General features: G+C 38.2%; 1 long non-coding RNA gene across 2 annotated transcripts; it reads right to left on the bottom strand.

Annotated features, from left to right (window-relative positions):
• Nucleotides 1–10: 10 nt before the first annotated feature.
• On the bottom strand, nucleotides 11–19,193 carry LOC311624965. 2 transcript variants are annotated; one of them, XR_014795417.1, is made up of 4 exons: nucleotides 18,790–19,193; nucleotides 16,235–16,315; nucleotides 13,386–15,405; nucleotides 11–47 (listed from the first exon to the last, which is right to left on the bottom strand). It is a non-coding gene; the product is annotated as an uncharacterized lncRNA (long non-coding RNA). The 2 variants fall into 2 exon arrangements; XR_014795418.1 differs by lacking the exon at nucleotides 11–47 and having other exon boundaries at nucleotides 13,250–15,405; nucleotides 18,790–19,155.
• Nucleotides 19,194–20,118: the final 925 nt, after the last annotated feature.

The following is a 20,118-nucleotide window of genomic DNA, read 5'->3' as shown; positions in this document are numbered from 1 at the left end:
TATATACCGTGTTTCCCCGAAAATAAGACATCCTCCGAAAATAAGACCTACTTACAGGTTTCCTTCTGAGTGAAATATAAGGCATCCCCCCGAAAATAAGGACCCCTCTAGGCTAAACATGAGAGATTTGGTCCACTGATTCTGAAAGAAATGGAGTCACAAGAAATTCACCAGGAAATTCAGGAATTGGATTGTTATGATGATGTTCCAGAAGATGATGACATGATTGTCATTGAATGAATGAGTAAATTCTTGATACTGTAGGATTCACAGTTTGTCTGGTTTGTGTTGACAACTACCGTACTACCGTACCATATACAGGTAATAAATTTCCTTTATTTTAATTTAACAATAAATGTGTACCATATTCTTCTTCATGGAAAAATAAGACATCCCCTGAAAATAAGACCTAGCACATCTTTGGGAGCAAAAATTAATATAAGACACTGTCTTATTTTCGGGGAAACATGGTATAATATAGGTACTCCTTTTTTTCAAAGTTGTATTTCCTTTCACCCCATAGCAACTTTGCAGACATTGAAACTTAGAGAGAGCAGTCAAGGAACTGCCTGCCACACACACTTGGGGGGAGAAAAGAGCACAGAATTTGCAGGTATTTTCACCAGGTAGCCATCTATTCTCTCTGAGGTGCCTTCCCCTTTTAGTACCTCCATGTACGTAATCTTCCAGCCCTTTAAAAATAAAGACAATTGGCCGAAACTGGTTTGGCTCAATGGATAGAGCATTGGCTTGGAGACTGAAGGGTCCCGGTTTCAATTCTGGTCAAGGGCATGTACCTTGGTTGCAGGCATATCCCCAGCAGGGGGTGTGCAAGAGGCAGCTGATCGATGACTCTCTCCCATCGATGTTTCTAACTCTCTATCTCTCTCCCTTTTCTCTCCGTACAAAATCAATAAAATATATTAATAAATAAATAAATAAATAAATAAATAAATAAAATAAATAAAAAATAAAAATAAAGATAATTAAACCTTATGTGAAACCCATCAAATCAAACTCTAATGGATTAATGTTATAACTTAAAAAAACACATTCAATAAGAAACTGTATTAAAAAAAAAAAAAGAAACTGCATTTGAATATTGATATAATCTTTAGTGCTAGATAAAAACTTCAAAGCCATAGCACTACAGGAAAAAAGATAGAGAGAGCTCTTCAGATAAGAACAATTCTATGCTTCTAAATTTAAAGAATCATAGCTAAGTCAAATTTACAACAGTGTGGCAAGTTATTTAGCTTTTCGATGTTTAAATATCACTTATAAGTCAGTAAGGAGAGAAAAAGACCCCACTAAAATGGGCAAAAGACATGAACAGGACAGTTTTATTAAACATACTTTCTAATAAGTAGACATGAAATAGCACAAGCAAGCATGAAAGCATATCCAATCTCACCAGTAATGAAATAAAGCACTTTGTCATTCAGCTAATCTTCTGATGTCAATTTGGGCAAAATTTAAAAATATTATTTAATTTGGTAATAGTGTCAAGAAACTAGACACTCATATATTTTTGGTGTGAAATAAAATTTGTATGATCTTTATGCAGAACAACTAGATAAAATGTTTGAAATTCTTAAAAGTGTACATGTTTTAACCAGAAATTTTAGATACAGAGATTTATCTTACGTTAAAAAATTACTCCTAGTTTCAAAGATGTTTGTTATAGTACATGTTCAAAGACATCATAAAAATTGAAATCAACCTAAATATCCAATCATAGGGAAATGGTTAAGCTAAAATGGATTTTTAAATAGAATATTGTAAAGCCATTTAAAAATACCATGTTGTAGAATCATATTATTTTTACCTGGGCTGAATATAACATATTGCTAGATAAAAAGAGAAATATATCTCAATAAGTGAGGTACTTTATTTTGTGTTCTGAGGGAAAACACAACACCTCCGTACAATAAAAGAAGTCTAAAGAACAATACATCAAAATGTTTATAGTGCTCGCCATTGTATGCATGCTGATGCTCTGAATGAAGTTGAAGGCCTGGGGAGGGGCAGGAGAGAAGGGGCCAATAGGGGCAAAGGGGATATCTTTAATACTATTAACAATCAGGATAAATTTAAATTTTAAAATTTTCCCAAATAGTCTTTTGCTGTCAACAAATTTTATTTTTCAAATTACGAAAATACTATTAAAGTATAAAAGTGCTAAACATAACAAACTTGAGTTTACTTATGTTAAGCCCAAGTAACTTCAGCCTAAGGTTGGTCAGGAAGGCTTTGGAGGGAACAGACATACTTGGGGTTAAGATTTCCCTTTCTCCCCAAAGGGCAGAAAGGTAGCTCCAGGGGAAGGACTTTGCAGCTCTCATTAGTTCCTTTATCCCACGCAGAGAGGTTCTTTACACAGAGTGATATGTAATACTGCTATTTCCACAAATAGGGTTGGGCCGGGATCTGCAATCATTCTCACTTGTCAAGAGGTGCTTAGCGAGCAGTCTATAAATCTTCAAATCAAAGTGTCTCTGTGAAAGTCTTAGGTAGGATAACTGCTGAGCCAGCGCATTCAAGTGGGAAGAAAATGCTCCAATTATTTCTGTGGTCATTCAGGGTTATTAAAGAAAGTGATTGCAACATCAAAGTCTTGAGCAATTTAGCAAGAGCTACTTTCCATTTCCCAGAAGCCCCGAGGCTCTCTGGGGTCCAGGTGTGGAGGACAGCTGGGAGGGTGGGAGTGACAGAGGAGAGTCCTTAAGGAGACCTCCTGTCTCCTGGAAGCCGCTGAGAAACTCTTAGGAAACACCACTAGCAGGACCTGGCTAGGAGGTCCATCACTCTTTTTGTTCCTCAGAGCCAGAATGGATGCCTCCTGCCTTCCTCACTTTCTCCACCAGACATGGCTTTGGCTTCAACTAGTTCATTTCAGGCTGTCCCACATTTTAGTATTTTCTGACATTAACCTTTTAACTTTAGGGGAAAACATGACATTAGTGTTGAAAGATATATGAAGCAGCTGATTAACTCTTCTGTCAACTTTGCTCTGGGGAAATAAAAGGATTAGCATGATGTCACATCCAGACTGAAATCAGGGGTTGCAAATAAAAATTACACAGAGGCAGCTGAAACCAGTTTGGCTCAGTGGATAGAGCGTCAGTCTGCAGATTGAAAGGTCCCAGGTTCAATTCCGGTCAAGGGCATGTACTTTGGTTGCGGGCACATCCCCAGTAGGGGGTGTGCAGGAGGCAGCTGATCGATATTTCTCTCTCATCAATGTTTCTAACTCTCTATCCCTCTCCCTTCCTTTCTATAAAAACCTCAATATATATTTTAAATTACACAGAGGCAGATATGTGTGTTTTCTCAACATGCTGTGTAAAGTTTTATTGCAGAAACTATTTGTCTTTAAGAAATAAATTATACTTTAAAAAGAAGCCAATGATTATGGATAATATATAATTGTGGGTGGGGGTAGGGGGAAGAAAAAGGAAAAAGATGAACTAGCAATCTTCTCCTAATAGGAGGTTGGAAGATATATCCAGGAAGAGCCAGTAAATCCTTTAATGTCTCTACCTTTTGTTTTTTTAGTTTATGGTTTGTTGTTTAAAAATTGTTTCATTCCTCAGAAAATTTTGACAAATATATTCCAATTGGGGCAGATCTTTTTTGGTAACACACACACATTATAAATGTGTAGCAATCATCAGCCTGTTACCAAATTTGAAATGTGTACTGCTCAGATTGGTTAGCATTGTTTTCTATGTTTACAAGTCTGTGATTGGGTTACCTGTGTTGCTTAGAAGAATTATTCCTTTTCTTCAGGTTCCTTTCACAAGCTTTTACAGTTGGTATTTCACTAAAGTCTCTTTGGGGGAACTCCTGGATTTTGGATGCATTGCCAGCTCTGAAGTGACTGGGAAAGTCTGCAATGAGTTCGCACTGGCTGAAACCTGGTACCTCCAAAGAAAGCACTCAACTTTCGTACAGTCTTCAAAGCTGTGTCACTATAAACTTAGTACATATGTTGTTTTAACATTTTCTAAACATTTCAGCTCAAAATTAATCAACTGTGCTCTTGTGGATGGTCATATCTCACGGGAGAAGCTGCTGATAGTTGCTTCCACTACCTGGCCTGAAACCTCGGGGCCACCTGAAGATTATTTGGTGACATTCATTCCAAATCTCAGCTCAGTGGTGTCCTCATGGTGAACACTCAAACATTTCCCACTGTCTTTCCAGAAGATACAACCACAAAATTCATAAAAACAAGCTATCCCTCCACATTGTTCTTTCAAAAATTCTGGTCAGTTTACAAAATACCTGTGTTGAGTATGTTTTGAATGTTTGCATTAACCCCATAGATTTGATCTACCTGTTTTAACAGCATAAAACTTCCCTGGCCCTCAACTGCCCTTAATTCCTGCATTGGAGAATAGTGCTCATGGTACAAGGTATTTGAATGGATGGGTCTTCTCAGTGTTCACTGTAACAGGGGAAATTCATGATTCCTTTTTCTATTTCTTCCCCCAGCCTTTCTTCTTTCTCCCCTGCTCTAAGAGTGAAATTGGGCTGAGGAAACCCTCGGAGGGTTTGTATCTAAGCGAGTGAAAGGCGACCTCACCCACATTCAGCAGCGATGCATGGCCCAAGGCTGCTACAACATGATGTTGAACTCTTTAGGGAAATCGGGTCTGGCTGGCCCAGTTTTGACGGTGGAAATGGGGATAGGTAGAGCTCAAGACAGGACACTGCTGGGCCAGCGAAGAAACACACAAAACAGACACACACACACACACACACACACACACACACACACACACACACCTCAGGTATGTGATTTCAAGGCCCTGCTGACTCTAATACTTGTCTGTGCGTCTGCTAACCAGAATGGAGGGAAACTTTTCAGTTACAGTTAAAATGCAAAAATCCAAGGAGGGCCTTGAGAGAGATTATTCCTCCACCTACCTCCTGCAAGAGCCGGAAACAAAGGATTGTTCAGACTGGATTATAGTTTAGTGCACAAAGTGCTCTCGGTGCTGTGGGAGACTGAACAATGGCCCCCAAAGATGTCTACATCCTACTCCCCCAAGACCTGTGAATATGTTACCTACCATGGTAAAAAGGGCTGTAGCCATGATTAAGTTAAGGATCTTGTGATGGGGAGGTGATTCTGGATTTGGGGGATGGGCTGATGTAATCACAGGAGATGAGAGAGGAGACGGTGATGTGACAACAGAAGCAAGATGCAGCCATGTGCTGGTGCAAAGGGCAAGGAATAGATTTTCCCCTGCCAACACCTGAATTTTTTAGCCTGATACACTTTATTTATTTATTTATTTTTAATTTCTGGCCTTCAGAATTGTAAGAGAATAAATTTTTGTTTCTTAAGCTACTAACTTTGTGGTAGTTTTCACAGTGGCAACAGGAAACTAATTCAGATTCTCTTCACAAACAAATCAGGGTGAAAACTCAGATTTGAGCCTGGAAAGAGGAGAGACACTAGCAGTGGGGGAAGATGAGTTAGTACGGTCTTTGAATCTACCGGGTTTAGCATAATTATGAGGCTATTGTAGAGAGTTGCTCACTCATCATTAAGTCAGCTGGAGAGAGGATCCTAAGAAAGCAGAGTTGATATGTTTTTGCAAGCATGCATACTGTTTATCTGTGGAGTTATTCGATAATGACAAGTGAAAATAACGGATGTCCCCATTCTGTGCCATAAATATCTAGAACCACTGTGCAGTGCCGAAAAGCGAGCAGAAGATGACTTAGCCATGAGAGCAAGCCTTCCCACTGAAGCCAGCCCTCCGACTGAGAACATCTGCCCTGAAGCACTATAGCCCCTCACACTCCAAAACATAGATTACTGTCATAAAGACAGACATCTTTTCACTTAAAAAAAAAAATACCCCTTGGGCTGGGAAATAACCAAATTCAGGTGAGGTGCTGGGGGAGGCCTATCAACCTGTGTTGGTAGAAGCCACAGCAGACCTGTGCACTCCTTCCTAGTAAATGGTTCCTTTCCAATCCAACACGGGTCTTGGAGGATAAGATGATCAACCCTGTTAACTTGCAAGTATCTGAAAGGTGCTCTCTAATAATCAGCCCCTCCACCCATTTGAAGTGGAAATCATAAGAATATTTCATTACTACTGACACATGATAAGTTATTCAACTGAAAAATACAATTCTTTTTAATCTTATAAACTTTATACTTTATTCGCAACTATCTCCAACTCCAAGATTTGTTTAAAGGCCTTGACAAGATTACAATTTACACATAGAACTGATGTTCAAACCCAAGTCTCTCTTCAAAAAGTCCCACACTGGATCAGTCTCATTCATCTAGAATAATAGAACCACATTGCGCCTAAAGTTGAAAATCAAGTATTTTTTCATCATTCCCGAAAAGAAATAAAAATAATAATGCCACTCTCTATAGTTAAGATTTTTATAGCTGCAAAATGCTTTCATGCCCATGATGTCAGATTGTCTTGAAAACAAACCTTAGCAACCAGTGTGATTATTTCCATTTTATAGACGAAGAAGCTATTGTCCCGTAAGTGGGAAAGGTTCTTCCAAAGGTACATAACTGCTGAGTCTAGAAGCAAGGCCCCATCCTGTCTTAGTGGTTCCATGTGCAGTGTGGGTTCTGAACCCATGATGCTGTTCTAGGGCCATGTTTTTTGCCAGATGCTATCATTTCCTCAGGTGGTACCCTGGTGTGATAAGAACACTTTGCAGAGAGGAGAGAGACCTGTGGAAGTATTTGAATCTGCCCTCCTGCCCTGAATCACCCCCATGACTAGGATAATAGCTCAATTGTCAAAAGCAATTGATTTAAACGCATATATGTTATAAAGATGGCCTTGGGGAAAAGAGTCTGTGAGAATCTGAAGTACCGTATAAACTGAAATATACAAACATGTATTCATTCACTAAAACCTTCTTAATTAACTTTATTGGGGTGACATTGGTTAATGAGATTACATGGCTTTCAAGAGTACAGTTCCGTGATGCATCATCTGTATATTGCATTGTGTGCCCACCACACAAAGTCAAGTCTTCTTCTGTCACCACCATATATTTGATTCCTTTACTCTATATTTTTTAATTTAAATCTTAATTTTCTATACTAAAATGGTCCTAATTGGTTCCCAATTTTTTTAATAGCTAAATTTGTGGTAAAACTTGTTTTTTTTTTACATGAGAAGATGTGTGTATCTTAATGTGGCTTAGCCAGCTATTAGCACCCTCACTCCAATGCACTTTCCAGGAGAGAAGGTGAATCCTTTTATCTCCCACTTGATCTTCACTTGCCATCATTGCAGGGTCTTGCTATGTGCGCTTTAATTTTATTCCACCCAATCCCTAACTTCCATTCAGCTTTAGACAAAGTTATATTTTCTCAGAAGCTTCAACAATCTTGTGACATTTTTCTTTGTTGAATGTCCATTGGTTGTAATTTTCTAAATTATTCATTCAAGGAGGAACAATAGCCAGAAAAATGCTAGCTGGCAAGGGTAACACCATTCTTGACATAAGAATTCAGCATTAGCCTCAGTAACATTTATTGAACACTTGCCAGGTACCAGGCTAATATAATAATCTATTCACTATTCACAATGGACACGTGAAGTAAGTGGTCTTTTTAATGTCCACTTTCTGGATGAGAAAACTGAGGCATAGAGAGGTCAGGTAATTTACAGGTCACACAGAGAGCCACGTTTCAAGTCGCTGGCTTCCTGATTTTAGACCTTGTACACTTTAACTACTCTATATATTATATTTAGAGACAAATAAAACCCTTTGAGAACTGAAAAGAAGAAAACCTGGTTCTAGGAAAAAATTTTAAAAAATTGAAGATATGATTAAAAAATATGAAGAATTGCCCTAACCAGTTTGGCTCAGTGGATAGAGCGTCAGCCTGTGGACTGAAAGGTCCCAGGTTCTATTCTGGTCAAGGACATGTACCCTGGTTGCAGGCACATCCCAGGTGGGAGTGTACAGGAGGCAGCTGATCAATGTTTCTCTCTCATCGATGTTTCTGGCTTTCTATCTCTCTCTCTTCCTCTCTGTAAAAAATCAATGAAAAATATATTTTTTTTAAAATATGAAGAATAAAATTCCATTGGAGTATATGATTTTCTTTCTTCTAACTCAAAAAAAATACATTAAAATGAGGTACTAATAAAAACTGAGTCAAACACATTAGTAAATACAGGATGAAAGTCAAAATGGAAATCAGAAAAGGTTTCATGTTAGTGCAGAGCCCGAGATGAATCATGTCATTTCTGCGTTACCACCAATACTCTGTCTGGAAAGCTAACAGAGTTAAAGTCCTTTGCACTGTGCCAGCACTTACGCTTTATTTTAGCTTCGGAATCTTCATCTCAAAAGTGAGGAGTTTGGATGAGATAATCTCCATGATCTCTTCCTGGTTGAGGTTTCTGGGATATAGTCAGTACCATAACATCTTGCTTTGTAAGGCTTTCCATTCCAGGAATAGGGCTGGGCTCTGTGGGGTTACCCACAGGCATATGACCTGGTTTTCCCCCATAGGAGGAGTTTTGTTGCTCACCTGTGCCAGGTGAAACTCCTGGAGACCGGAATCCTCGGCTGCTGGTGGTTGGCTCCTGAAGTCAGCTCCCTTCAACCCTGTAATTAACTATAGCTGACTCATGGTTAGTAGACACTCTTAGAACTTTACAACTGTAAGAATGTTTACAAAAGAGAACCTGGGGCTCATAGAAGGATTAAGAATATGAAGTGAAATTTATTTGTCTTTTCATTAAAAAACTCTTTTTGCTTTGACAGTTGTATTATAATATGTCTTGAAGAGGATCTTTTTTATTTGAGTTTCTTTAGTGACCTATGAGTTTCATGGACTTGGATGCCCAAATATCTTTCCAGATTTGGGAAGTTCTCAGCATTATTTCTTCTTTTTTTTAAATTTCTTTATTTATTAAGGTATTACATATGTGTCCTTATTCCCCCATTACCTCCCCATTCCCCCTACTCCTGACTCAGCATTATTTCTTTAAATAAGCTTTCTGTTCATTTTTTCCTCTCTTTTCTTTCTAGAACTCTAATAATTTTTAAGTTGATTGTTTTGATGTACCCCATATAGGTCACATAGATTTTTTCCCCCACTCTTTTTCTCCTCTTATTGCATAATGTTAAATAATCTGTCTTCAAGGTTCCCAATTCCTTTTTCTGGTTGGTCAAGTCTACTGTTGAAGCTCTCTATTGAATCCTTTAGTTCAATGGTTGGCAAACTCATTAGTCAACAGAGCCAAATATCAAAAGTACAATGATTGAAATTTATTTTGAGAGCCAAATGTTTTAAACCTAACCTATATAGGGGTACTTAATAAGGGTACTCCTAAGCTGGCCTTTGCTAAAAACTCAAGGGGCCAAAGAGCCGCATGAGGCTCTTGAGCCGCTGTTTGCAGACCACTGCTTTAGTTCAATCACTAAGTCCTTCAGCTCCAAAATTTCTATTTGGTTCTTATTTTATGTTTACTGTCACATTGTTTTTCTGATGTTGTTAAAGTGTTTATCTGTGTAGCATGTAGCTCTCTGAGAATCATCAAAACAAGTAGTTGGCATTTTTTTTTTGTTGAGTAATTCCTGGAAATCCAATTCTTTCAGGCAAGTTGCTGGAAGTGTACTGTATTCTTTTGGCAGATTCATGTTTCTCTAATTCTCCAGGATTTCAGTAGCCTTGTATAGGTGTCTGCAACATTTGAAGAAGGAGCCACCTCTTCAGACTTTAAGAACTGACTTCAGTATGGGAGGACTATTATGTGTGGGTGGGGACATATTTCAGCACATGAGAACCAAGTCTAGTGGTGTAGGGCGCAAGTGTGTGGTGGCAAGGGGGTCAGGAGGACATGCTGTCTCTTGGGCTGAGGCTAATAGTCCACAACATTAACAACCACATGGTTCCTGGCAAGCAGAGCCAGGAGTCTGCAATGGCTTCAGGGCTGTTGGGGTCTTCAGCGGCATCTCCAGGTCCAGTGACTATGTTCCACGGAAGCGGCCGTTGTGGCCAAAGATAGTGCTGTATGCACGCTTGCCTGCGGGGCCAGCTTCAGGTGCCTGTGTGGTGGCAGAGGCCTTTTGCAGACACACAGGGAGGGCAGCCTGGCTGCAGCTAACTGCAGGCACATGAGTAGCTACAGGGGTCCTGAGTAGTAGTGTATACATACTACTCAGGCTGCTGTATTTCACTAGGTGCACTGCAGTGTCAGGGGTTGGGCTGGGGAGATGCACCGCTGGAATGACTAGCTAGAGGTAAGCACAGTGGTGCGGGCCAGTGACAGAAGACAGGGCCTGAGTTGAGTCTATAAGCAGCTATGGGGCCTAGACTGTCGCTGTGCTCTCCCATGGCTACACAGTCTCCCCCCAGCGATGGACACAGCAGTAAGGCCTATGACTGGTATCAGGCCTGCAGAGTGTCACTGCACAGCTGGAGCAGCTCTCCCCGTGCACACACGAGGCTGGGCATCCGTTGTGAAGGTCCGGCTGGTATCTTGCACACCCACAGCCACAGTGGCACGGCCTGGCTGCTGGTGCAGTCACCAGGCTCCAGTGGGAGCAGGGATTTGAGGGAGTGAGGAGGCACTCGGGTGGCTTGAGTAGTTGGGGAGCAAACACTGGTGAAATCTGTAGGTGGTCCTCTGAGCTGCGTTGCTCAATGATTCCTTCTTCAGAGGCAAAAACCACTGGATTTATCTGCAGAACAGATCGATGCGAGCCGTGATGATTAAGCTGCATGGTACCCAGTGCTTTTCTTCGTGTTCTTAGCCATCTCTACATGCCTCGGCTTTGCAGTCTGGGTGGGGCAAGACCTAAGCCTGATCTTCCAGCGATGCCTGGAAGGGCTGGGGAAGCTGACTGCTCACCCTGCTCATCTTTTCCTGGCAAGGGAAACATTTTCTAGCTGGGAAATTCCCTTGGGCGCTACACAATGCCTCAGTGGGAGATGGGATGATTCAGGCAAAATTAAACTGTCTTCCTCCTCTGTGTTTACAATTATTCTGTTTTTTTGTTCTTGCTCTGTTGAGTGGCTGAAGTTTCTTCGGTGGACGCCCGAGCTCTTTCAGAGCTGTTTTCCTTCATGAGGAGCTGGCTAACGGGTGACCTTTCCCTTAGTAGTGTTCTCCCTCTGTGCACAATGATGTCGGTTTCTCCTTTTTGTTGTTAATCTGCCATGTTTTTTGTTTTGTCTGTGTTTTACCTTGAGGTACATTATGGACATTTTAAATTTTTTACAATGTATTTTATTGATTTCAGAAAGGAGAGAAGGTGAGAGAGATAGAGACATCAATGATGAGAGAAAATCATTGATCAGCTGCCTCCTGCACACCCCCTGCTGGGGGTTGAGCCCACAACCCCAGCACGTGCCCTGACCAGGAATCAAACTGTGACCTCCTGGTTCATGGGTCGATGCTCAACCACTGACCCACACCAGCCAGGCATATTATGGACATTTAAAAACTCATCCTGTGTGGTAAGTGTGAAATCAATGAGGAGGAAGCCTCATTTGAAGCCGGGGTAAATAGGAAAAAAATAATTTTTAAAAATTGAAACTGGTGGGGGGAAATGATGAGTGTTGCATTTGATTTGAGGAAGAAACTGTTGGATGGTAAGGCCCATTTTGGAGGGAAAAGAGAGACTTTAACAAAATTTCAAAAATGCTCTCATGGTCCTAGCTGGTTTGGCTTAGTGAATAGAGCATTGGCCTGCAGAACCTTCCAGGTTCAATTCCAGTAGAAGGCACATGCGCAGATTATGGGCTCTATCCCCAGAAGGGGGTGTGCAGGAGGCAGCCCATTAATGATTCTCTCTCATCATTAATGTTTCTCTCTCTCTCTCTCTCTCACTATCCCTTCCTCTCTAAAATCATTAAAAATATATATTTTTAAGTGCTCTCACGAGGCTATGACAAAAATCAGCTCCAGAAGTGACAATCTAGAAACATGTTAGTCTTGTTTGTAGCACTGATATCAAAGCCTACAATATCACATTTGGGTGGGTGATATTGATAATTAGTAAGAAGCTTAGGGGGTTATTGAAGAAGTTAAGGACTGAATAAGTAATAATGTACAAATAATTTATTACAAAGTAGAGATGCTTCCAAAGTTCAAAAGCTTTTTGAAATTACTATACAGTATATATATATATATATATATATATATATATATATATATAACTTTGAGATATATATATATATATCTCAAAGTGAGTGACTTAAATAATAAAAGTTCTGAAAGGGTTCCCTAAAACATTTTTTAATATCATCATGGGCAGCTACCTATTACAGCAGATTTTCTATATAGATAAATTGACATATTTGGGTACCAGCTGCCCAAATACATCAATTAGTAAGGCATCCAAAGAAGTGAATTAGACACTTATTTGGTAAAATATATTTGAAAACTTAACATTTTAATCCCACCTGAATTACTTTGCATTTAATAATAAATAATGGACTCATAAAAGTGCTTGTAGAATATGTTTTAAATAGAGAAGCTTCTCAATTTAAAATAGATTTCTGTCATGTGAGTATGGTGAATAAGATTTAAAATGAATATTAGAACATGTGTGGCTTTAATATTGGCTAAATAAGCCGAAACCGGTTTGGCTCAGTGGATAGAGCGTCGGTCTGTGGACTGAAAGGTCCTGGGTTCGATTCCGGTCAAGGACATGTACCTTGGTTGCGGGCACATCCCCAGTAGGGGGTGTGCAAGAGACAGCTGATCCATGATTCTCTCTCGTTGATGTTTCTAACTCTATGTCCCTCTCTCTTCCTCTCTGTAAAAAATCAATAAAATATATATTTTTTTAAAATGTTTGCTAAATAAAGCAATAAAACTGGGTACTTTTTAATTGAATATGCACACTTCACAGCATTTTTATAGTACTTTGTAAAATTTTTGTTACATATTTTAACTTGTAAAAATATTTTCCACCACTGTTTACTATTTTCATACTTTATTAAACCATAAAAGTCTAAAGCAAAAGAGTATCTGGGAGCTCATTTACATCTCTATTTTACAAAGCACAGAACCTTGATAATCTCACATGCCCTTAATTACAATATCCTCCAACCGAATATTTACTGTAGGAATTTCATTGTTAAGAGATCATATTTGTATTATCACACTGCATTCTATATTATCTAAAAGTAAAGAAAGAAAACAGCAGCTCTTATTAAACATCTAGTTACTTAGAACAGCTTCTACAAAAGTTTAACATTTTTAGCTGTTAATTTGTCTTTTCTTTTTTTTTTTTTTTTTGAAAGCTCTTCTTACTTTTAAATCACAAAGCAAAGTTTAAATCATCTAAGGAAGCACATCTTAACCTATGGTGTTTCCCCGAAAATAATCATCCTCCGAAAATAAGACCTAGCGCATGGAAAGATAAGACATCCCCTAAAAATAAGACCTAGCGCAACTTTAGGAGAAAAAATTAATATAAGACACTGTCTTATTTTCGGGGAAACAGGGTAGTAAATTGAATCTTTCTTCACAAGTACAATAGAAATGAATTGATTTAATACCATAGTGTGGGGAGGGAGAGAAACATACACTCTTATTTCCTTTTGTAGAGTTTTGAGGTTGGGGGTGGAATGGGAAGACTGCTTTACTCTAGTCTTTTCCAGATTGAAATCTTTCTATGCTTTTACTAAGTATCAAACATTTAGAATATAAGTAATATTGAACAAGAGTCTGTGTTTCATGGCAAATTATAAGCCATGTACTTATAATTTTATAAGTTATAGCGCCAAGTATAAAACAATTTAAACATTCAAATTTTCTAAGTAGTGTTTATAGTGGTTTAGAGATTAAGCAGAATGTTAAATATGGAAAATAATATTGACAATATTAGTGAAAAGATGCCGATATAGAAAATACATCACTGCCCTAACTGGTTTGGCTCAGTGGATAGAGCATTGGCGTGCAGACTGAAGGGACCTAGGTTCAATTCCAGTCAAGTACATGTACCTTGATTGCAGGAACATCCCCAGTAGGGGGAGTGCAGGAGGCAACTGATCAATGATGTTTCTAACTCTCTATCCTTCTCCCATTCTCTCTGTAAAAAAAAAAAAATAAATAAAAAGAAAGAAAGAAAGAAAGAAAATCCATCACCTGTTACATTCTAAGTGTGCTTTTGATTTTAAATCTTTTAAACCCCCTTAACCCTCTCATTTTCTGTTTAAATTATATCTATTTAAGTCCAAATGTTCCCCCTTTTCAACTCTCAGCCCTTCTCTGAAGTCCTCCTTGATTATTCCTATCTTTACTGACCAACCCCTTTTTTCTGCACTCCCCATAGGAGGAACACTTCTGAAATGATCAGTAGGTACTTAATAATCCATGCTCACTAGCCACTTTTATTGGACATTTCTTTCTTTCCCTATTGGAATACAAATGCTGACAATAGTCTGGGAAATAATCAATAACAGATGGCAAATACTGGCTTAAGACCCAGCATGTAGGGAGTGAAGTAGAGCAGGTCCACCTGGAGGCCTCTTCAGCAGCTGGAATCTTCATGAGCGATAACCGAGGTGGTTGTACAGAAAGGGGTGAAGAGAAAACTCCGGGTCCCCGGCTGGATGAGTCAACCAGGCTCAGTGGAAGTTTTTCTTTTCCAATCATTTGAACATCGGCTGTCCCAAGACTGAGTCATCACCATGTGGGAATTCCAGCAAATGATTGAGCAAGAGGGGCAAGACCTCGGGAAGACAAATGCTGTGGAATCTCTTGGAAGAGAAGACAGGACAGCTTAGACATGCCTCCTTCAGAGTAAGAGTGTTGGCCTGGTTTAAGGAGGGCTGAGGGCTCAAAAATGTCATTCGCCATTATCTTCAATTACGACTTCGTGATCCGAGTTGTCATTATCTTCAATGTCGACATTGTGATCCGTGGTGGTTTCAGTTGGCTGCATGGTAGATGCAGGCACCGTGGCAGGTGGTGGGGTGCTCTGAGATTCAGGCTGCTTCGATGAGGCAGAAGATGTGGTAGGAGATGGGGTAGAACCAGGGGTGGGAGCAGGAGAAGGAGTAGCACTAGTGGTGGGGGCAGGAGAAGGAGTAGCACTAGTGGTGGGGGCAGGAGAAGGAGTAGCACTAGTGGTGGTGGCAGGAGAAGAAGTAGCACTAGTAGTGGGGGCAGAAGAAGTAGCACTCGTGGTGGGGGCAGGAGAAGGAGTAGCACTAGTGGTGGGGGCAGGAGATGAGGTAGAACCAGGGTCACAGATCACATGACTGGACTTTCCATCTGTGTGAATGACAATGGTTGTACCCGTGGTGTGCTTGCCAAAGTGAACAAAATATAAGACCAGAACAACGAGGGTTGTAGCAATTAGACAGGCCAGCAGACACACCAGAAACGTTTTCCAGAGTGACCATGGTTTTGCTATAACCTGCAAAGGATTACAGTAAGTGGATATTTCAGCAAATTACATAGGAGCAGCTTAGGTAAGTGATTGCAATCAGAATAAGGCTAACCTTTTCCACATTATATAATTTAAAGCACAACGTATCAACCTTCACTCTGTCTCTCTTTCAAGTAAGCACAAAAACACCCACATACACACACACCCCTTGTCCACTAGCCCATGAGAACAAAATATTCCTTCTTAGTTGCCCTTTCACAGTAAAGCAATACGGTGTCATCTCAAATGCAAGTAGATTGCCTCAGGAATATATGACATTAAGTGATTATCTGCTATCAACATTGCAGTATAAATTTAGTTATCGAATTAGTCCTCATGGATAGAAAAGTAATGTATAGGCATATCAAAACATTTAGATTTGGTTATGTTTGGATGAGAAAAATTTACAAGTATTCTTTTTTTTTTCATCATTATTTCCTATTTTCGCATTATCTGCAAGTTTATAATTAGAGAATTACTTATTAAATACATTTCATCTGTTAAACATAAATGAAAGAAATTTCACTGAGCCTAGAAAGACATTAAAATGGGAAATCTCTAGTATGGAGGGGATCTTAAAGGAACAGACTACAGCACTGATAAAAGGTTGGGGGCTGTGGGTTCTAGGTTTTGCCCAGAGATTGTGGAGGGAAGCTCTGAAGAAGGGTTGAAGAGCCAAAAGACAGCAGCAAATGAAGGATTAAAGGAGAGGAGAGCCCTGCAGAGGGGGTCTGAGTCAGGGCCTGCCTGTCCCATTTTTCCATTGTGCTAACAGACTACTGAAAACTTCCCACGTCCCCCAGTTTTAAAACCTTACCCATTGCGGCTGGAAGGTCGCAGGAGATGATCTACAGCAACAGTGTGTTCTGCAATTTGAACAGTATGGATTTCTGGGTAACTGCAGAGAAAGAATTTAAAACAGACAACCAACCCTGATTTTTAAGGGTAAAGAAAGTTTATTTGAACCAGAAACATAGACATATAAAATATATTTAAAAATTATGTGACTCTTACATGTATCAAATGAAGAACTAACCAATCTAGGAGAATCTGAAACTCTAGAAATGATTTAATGACATATAAAAATACATTTTTCATATCAAATGATCAAAGAAGAAAAATAAATGATCATTTCAATAGATGCCCAAGGTTCATTTAACAAATTTCAGTAGTCAGTTGTGACACAAGCAGACAAACTATACAAATCTCAAAGAAATAAAAATAAAAGAATAATTTTTTAATTGTGGTGAGGAATATTGACCTCATACCAATGACCAACATCATGTATAACAGTGAAATGCCAGGCACCTTCCTTTAAGCCAAGAATGAAGAATATCTCCTACCACCAATATTAGGGTATATTTTTTCCATTATTAAAATTGTAAATCATTTTTTATTTTTCAATTACAGTTCACATGCAATATTATATTAGTTTCAGGTGTATACCACAGTGATTAGACATTTTGTAACTTCCTAAGTGATCATCCAGATAAGTCTTGCGCCCATCTGACACCATACATAGTTATTAAAATATTATTGGCTCTATTCCGTATGCTATGCTTTAAATTCTTATTCTGTAACTATCAATTTGTACTTCTTAATCCCTTCACCTCTTTCACCTAGGTCCCCAATCCCCTTCCCATATGGCAAACATCAAAATGTTCTCTGCATCTATGGGTCTGCTTCTGTTCTGTTTGTCCATTTATTTTGTTTTATTAGACGTTCTCATCCACATGTAGCAATAATGAAAAATGTGAAGATAAAACTAGCATTATTTCCACATAATTTAATTGTGTACAAACAGGATCCCATATATCAAAATATTAAAAAAATATGTAACAGTCCTTGGTGTGTGTGTGTGTGTGTGTGTGTGTGTGTGTGTGTGTTAGCAACTACAATAGTAATAAAACATGAAATGGTTAAGCATATAAAATACCATAGGGCTTATATAAAGAATACCATGGAACTTTACAGAGGAACAAAAATACAGCTTAAATAAACGTCCTCTTATAGAAGGTTTCAGTAGCATAAGCTCTCAATTCTCTAAATTTTAATTAAGAGCTTTATGAAAATTTTACAAGAAAAAAAAATGGACAAAAATTTAATGTGGGAAAATAAATAAACCAACAATAAAATTACATTTGATTGGGGTGAGAGGAGACAGAAAGCAAAATATTAGCTGTGGTTTTCCTCTGGGATGGATCATGAGTGACTCTTTTTTCTTTGTAATTTTTCAAATGTTCTAAAATCATAGAATAATTGTAATAAAAAAAAAGTCTTCTGCTCCTTGTTTTGGGGGAATGTAAGAGATTGTCATTAAATTACTTAAAATGGGAAATTCTAACTATTACATAGTCTCAGAAGTTGATTTTACTGTTCCTGTTTTTTAGCATAATTAACTAATTATCTAACTTAATGGAATAAATTGCATAAGTGTTTTGGCATATGGGAACATAACTATACTCGTTTAATATATTATGAAAAGGAGATAGAAACAAAATGATGTATACTAAATACATAAAGAAATACTAAAGCAGTGACATTTTTCAGCTTCCTTCACACATAAGGCATGCTAACCATTAATGCTAAGGTGGTACCGTTAGTGAATCCCCAGATACAGCCTTCAAGTTGAAAAGCAATTCGATGTCAAATCCTAGCCTTGTATTTATTTTGTTTCACTTGTGGCTTGGCTCTGTAACCTCAAGATAATTATAAAATTTATTTTTCTTTGTTGGAACATAGTAGTTCAGATATTTGAAAAGTAACCTATTACAATGAGTAAATTATATGTGAGAAATTTGAGTTTGATTTCTGGTTCTGCCCTTGGCTAGCTGGACTTCTAATGTTTCACTTTCCTCATTTGTAAAATGAAGGGATTTTTTTGAATGGTGAATGAGACCCTTTATATGTTCTAAGAAATAGAATTTTTACATTACTAGAATATTAAGCATACATTCCTCTGCCATAAGTCATTTTTCATAAATTACCACTTTATGTACAAGTAGGTCAATGAGAATAAAAATTTTCATTGGATTAAAATATTAAGAAATATAAATAATGTTGTTAATATTTGCTATAAACATATTTCAAACCATCTACTTAAATTTTGTCTTCTGGTGTCTTCTGATATAAATATCAAAATTTAAGCAAAAAGTCTAATGCAAAATTCCCAAGTGATGTGAGAGTACTATTTGGCATACTGAATAACTCTCTCAACACTTGTGATCAGTGATAATAAAATCTCAGATTCTATTCCTCCTGTAATAGCAAACATCAGAGATATACAACTTAATTTTCTTGAAGGATTAAATGTTAAAGGTCAAAAGCAAGAATATTAGATATGAAAGATTAAAGACTATTTGCAATACTCACCAGCTCAGTTGCATTTTGTTCAGTATCCCCAGAATACTGTCCTTGTTTTTCATCCATCCTGAGAGTGCTGGTATCCCAGATGCAATGCTAACGATGTCTGTACTCTCTGGGTTAGAAGTTAGGGAACACTGGATTTATGTTAAATAACTGTGTATTTATTCAGTCTGGATTATGTAAACTAATAGACATCTATTTCCTAAAAACAAAAAAAACAAAAAACAAATCCAAATTTCACTCCCAAAGTACAAATTGATACTAGTTGGAGAAAAATAAACAGAAAAAAATTGCTCCCTTTAGAAATGACACGTAGAATGTTATCTCAACTGTAAGAATGACTGAGCAGATATAAACCCTTGCCCTCCTTATTTCACAAAACTTATTTGAAATCCCATAAATTTGATTTCTAACAGGTTAGGAATTCAGTTTTGCTTCTAAGGAAAAGCTCTCAAAGCCACTCCTTAATTATAAAGATTGCAGAATTCTGTGGCTAAGCAGAGGGATTATGATGATGACTAATTTTAAAACTTCCCTCTCCCCCCGCAAAAAAAAAAAAGAAAGAAAGAAAGACAATATTGATATTACTGGGTCATGGTAATTTTGAATGAATGGTGACTAAAACTACTGCACTATTTATAAGTCGGTTACTACATTGAAATGGACAAAGAAAAACACATTACAATGGCTTTAGCTACAGTTAAAAATAAAAATAAGGGATAAGTACACTTCGGTAGCTCTTGATTATGTACATCAAGGATTATCCGCAGTAAACCTTGCTGCTTCTTAGCACATTGTATGTTGATTTAGATTAGGTGATAATTGTCACTGTTGCTGATGACTCCTAATCTTTTAGATGAGCAGAACTGGAAAAGAATGTCTTTGGTTCTTTCCCATTTCTCACAGAGAGAAGTATATATGATACAGCATGCAATATTGAGGTGGTGTTTCTAATTAGCCTGAAGGCGATGCTCTCTGACCCTTTGGCAAATGGCATGCAGTACAGACTAGACAAAAAAATGACTTTAAAGTTCTTAGTTACTCATTTCCTATAAATCAACAACTTTGGTTGGGAGATGCTTAGTGACAGAAATTTCCAAAACCTCAATAGACTTACACACATCCTAATTTAAGAGCAGACATGTCTCCTTGTATGTAACAGGTATGTTCATGAAATTTATGTAAATAAATTCCAAATCTCTGTACTACTTGAGCAAACAATAAATATGCTTTAAGTCACTGTTAGTTGCTAAGTCCTTCCTTCCTTCCTTCCTTCCTTCCTTCCTTCCTTCCTTCCTTCCTTCCTTCCTTTCTTCCTTCCTTCCTTCCTTCCTT

The sequence above is a fragment of the Pipistrellus hanaki genome (assembly GCF_964339955.1).
Source record: "Pipistrellus hanaki genome assembly, chromosome: 6".
Classification (NCBI taxonomy): domain Eukaryota; kingdom Metazoa; phylum Chordata; class Mammalia; order Chiroptera; family Vespertilionidae; genus Pipistrellus; species Pipistrellus hanaki.
The sequence above is the reverse complement of the archived record's forward strand: the minus strand, read 5'-3'. Positions and strand labels throughout refer to the sequence as shown.